This window comes from Carcharhinus amblyrhynchos, chromosome 14 (genome assembly GCF_965287045.1).
Source record: "Carcharhinus amblyrhynchos chromosome 14, sCarAmb.v2.hapA, whole genome shotgun sequence".
NCBI lineage: Eukaryota > Metazoa > Chordata > Chondrichthyes > Carcharhiniformes > Carcharhinidae > Carcharhinus > Carcharhinus amblyrhynchos.
The window spans coordinates 79,165,315-79,169,596 of NC_137337.1; positions in this window are offsets into that span (position 1 = coordinate 79,165,315).

Genomic DNA, 4,282 nt, shown 5'->3' on the forward strand with positions numbered 1-4,282 from the left:
TTTTACAGTCTGTTCCAGGATGTGTAGGTTAGGGTGGGTTGGCCATGCTAAATTGTCCCTTAAATGTCCCGGGATGAGCAGGTTAGAGGGATTAGCGGGGTAAATATGTAGGGTTACCGGGATAAGGCCTGGGTAGGATTGTTATCGGCGCAGACTCGATGGGCTGAATGGCCTCTTTCTGCACTATAAGGATTTTCTAGAACACATCACAGCCTCCAATCAAAAAATAAACCGACATTGCACACTTTCACAAAGTTGGATTTAGTTTATAATTTGCAAGAACAATGTAAGAAAATAACCCGGGCCAGTGATAACTGCGACCCTTTCTCCCCAGCTGCGTGTCTCCCCCCTCTTTAATCTCTGTGCTGGCCTTCCACTCCTCATTACACAGGAAGATCACAACCGGGAGTCAAGTCAAACAGAGACAGATCAGAGACATTGCTGCAGAAACTGGGCGAGTGGCAGAGGGGCTGCTCCGGGTTGGGTTTGACATCCTGAGATGTTGTTTAATAACATCCAGATTCTGCTGTTAATAGTGTACACCCCAGTGGGGAGTCCCGGCACAACGCCCACTCCATTCCAAATCTGCTCTTGGCCCTAAGTATCGGTGAGGGGTGATGAGGCAGCAGCAGTGTCAGTGTACATGGGGTGTGCAGTGTGTGTGCACGGGGCACGGTGTGAGTGTACACAGGACGTGGTGTGTGTACACCAAGCGCAGTGTGAATGTGCACGGAGTGTGGGGAAATGTGCATGGGGTGCAATGTGAGTGTGCCGGGGGACAATCTGAGTGCGCAAGGGGGAAGTGTGAGTGTGCACGGAGTGTAGTGTGTATGCACGGGAGCAGTGTGAATGTACTCGGGGCGTGGTGTGTGTACATGCGGCACAGCGTGACTGTACACCGGGTGCATTCTGAGTGTACATGGGGCACAGTGTGAGTGTGCATGGGGTGCGGTGTGCATCCATGGGGCGCAGTGTGTGTACATGGAGGGCAGTGTGTGTACATGGAGGGCAGTGTGTGTATATGGAGGGCAGTGTGTGTACATGGAGGGCAGTGTGATTGTGCACGGGGACAGTGTGAGTGTAAACGGCGACAGTGTGTGTACATTGGGTTGGTGTGAGTATACATGGGGGGCAGTGTGAGAGTAGACGGGGCAGTTTGAGTATACACGGGGCAGTTTGAGTGTACACGGGGCGCGGTGTGAGTGTACACAGGGCGCGGTGTGAGTGTATACGGGGCGGACTTTATAAGACTGGAGAACTAAAATGTTTTACAGCAACCATCTTGTGGCCGTGTTCTTTAATTCCAGTTCGACATCGATCCTTTAGAAATTTCAAGCGCATTGATGTTCTTTTCAGCTTCACAGAAGCATTTCTCTGTAATCACCTGAATTAGTTTATATTTCGAAAATTATAAACGGGGCTGGGGAGCAGAAAGCAACCAGTACAATGAGAGTATCCGAGAGCAGGCATTAGGATGGAGAATGGAAAGCGAGCAGGGAGGACGGGGAGAGTGTGTCAGAGCACCGTGCCTTGAATCAGATATCAAGGTGCCGCAGTCGGGTGCAATCATTCATTCCAGTGTCTGCGGGCGAAGCTGTTTCGCTGTTGCTCGCCGCAGTTCTCCGGCTGTCGGTCACCGTCTCTGCTGAGAATCAGGGGACCGTGTAGCCCACACGCAGCAGCACTGCCCCATTTCAACAACCGCTGCAAACCTCATCCCATGGCCAACATGAATCACCAAAACACTCACTATTTTCCCGGTGCCATTTGCATTGAATGCAGTCGGAATTTACACTTTGCTCTGGAACGGTGGCTGGCTACAGTTAGAGCCCGAATGTTTCTCAAATCGGCTGGAACTTGTCTGAACCTTGAACTAGGGCAGAGGAAAGCACCCCCCCCTCCCTCCCATCACAAGCTTCTCATCCTTAACAAGAAACAGTGGCATTTGTTCGCTTCATCGAGATCACTCTCAGCGTCCACTTAAATGACACCCGCAATCCAAGAGTGAACTCCCAAACTTAACATTGAAGAGGGTTAGAGAAGGGAAAAATGACCTCCTCCCCCCCCCCCCCCCCCCACATCACTGTTTGCACTGCTGGTTGGTGGGGCGGAGATTACATCTTTTTTATTTATAAGGTAGCCAACTGTGTTCGTATCTAACTCTCTGCATCTGTGTATATATCTGCATGTGTCTATATCTACATAGAACCGTGTGATGTATCCGTGTCTATATCTAACTGCACCTGTGTCTGACTGTGCCTATATCTAATTTTGTGCCTGTACCTAACTATGTGCCGTATCAGACTGTCTATATTTAATTGTGTGTCAGTATCTGACTGCGCCTGTATCTAACTGTGCCTGTATCGGATTGTTTATATCTAACTCTGTGTCAGTATCTAACTCTGTATCTGTATCCAACTGCGACTGTATCTAAAGCTGTGTCAGTATCTAATTGTGTCTATATCTAATTCTGTATCTAACTCCGTGTCAGTAACTGTGCCCGCATCTAATTGCCTGTATCTCACTGTGCCTGTATCTGTGTATCTATATTTAATTCTATGTATCTTACTGAGTAACTAGAATTAAAAGAACAAAGGTTAATTCGAACAAGACCAACATTAAAATACAATTTTATATTCGCTTTCGAGAATAAAAGACTTGTTTGAATAAACTGGACATAACTTCCTTTACATTGGAGAGATCGCCTCATTTCGGAGAGAAAAGCCGATCTCCTGTGAAAAGCTGTTATCTTTAATGGAATGTGTAAGTTGGAGACAGTATCGAATCAGGGTTTGTGTCCAAGTGCCTTTAACACAGATAATACAGTAACGGAAGTTGCAAATATTTGCCAAATGATGGCTTATATTTTAATTGAAATACATCATTGATAAAATCTAGCATTGTGTCTTTGAACATACCACTGAACTGAACGCTGTTTCAATCTCAAATTATTCGATTTTAGCTGCAATTGCAAGTTAACATAAAAGGGAGAAACTCAAAACACGCGGCGGATCGGTGACATTCTCCAAACTCAAATTTGAAAAGGATTATTACGTTTTTGATTGAATCAAGTATGTCAGTAACAACTCTAAACTGAAATAAAAGTCTCACTGAACATCTAAATGCATTGCGTATTGAACCGGTTTCTTCGTCCAGTTATTGAGATTTGAACTGTTGAAACTCAGCCGCAATTGTGTTGGTGAAGAGAGAGTAATCAGTGATTTAAAAACCCACAATGAACCACAACTTCCCGCTTGGATTTATCCGGAATGAGTTTTTCTACATTTTCTAATAAAGCATGAGATGTGCGTGGCTTCTTTGTAGTCGGTGAAAACACCCGTAAAGATCTACTTACTGAAGCGCGGATACCTCAACCATAATCCAGCAGAATTATTTTGTATTGCAGTTAAACCACTTCTCGTTGTGACAATCTGTCTAACAAAACTGCCAGCTTGCGGAAGGCTACCGATGTGCTGATGGCATAAGATTGTATTAGGTTTCAAAAAATACAAGTAGCAATGATAATAGTCACATGTGCAACAGATTCAACCCAAAACTTTACCAGCAGATAGTGTAAGCGTGACATAAATTAGACTTTATTAGCAATTTTCGAAGCCGGGCAATGTCTGTGCTCTGACGGGTTAATATGTGCGGTGCTGAAATGAGGCGTCTTCACCATTCAAACATACACTTACCGTCTTATGTCGGTAGAATTCGGCGCTCAGTGGAAAACCTGGTAGAGAGAGACACACATGTAAAGAGTAGCTCAAGCCCCACTCCTCTGGCGATTAATCTGGGAATTTGAATTCGCGTTCTACGAAACTAATCGGGTAATGAAGCATAGCAAAATCCAGATACACTTGATGTCCAAGGCCATTGTTCAATTATAAATTTCGCAGTGACTCATTGAGTGTCTGACTAGATATCACCAGAAATAATTAGCCGCTAAAATCTGGAAATCAAGGAGTCAACATGCACAAGTGAAGATCTGTTTTAGGTCACAAATGTATATTCAGTGCTAAAAGCAGTCGAAGCTCTAACATGACAATTGATATCGGTCAAACATAAAGACTCAGTTCTTAAATTACTAAATTCTCCCAATTTTAATGGTGGCAGACTGTTTATTTTTTCCAATAGAAAAATAAATCTCAATACATTCGAAGTCTTACACAATAAACTGGGATAAACGTATTCCTGTATAGCACCGTTTACACATTCTTAAGGTAAACATTTTTGTTCATTAAAGCACTTTCTTAGAAAGCGATATATCAACAGAATTTGC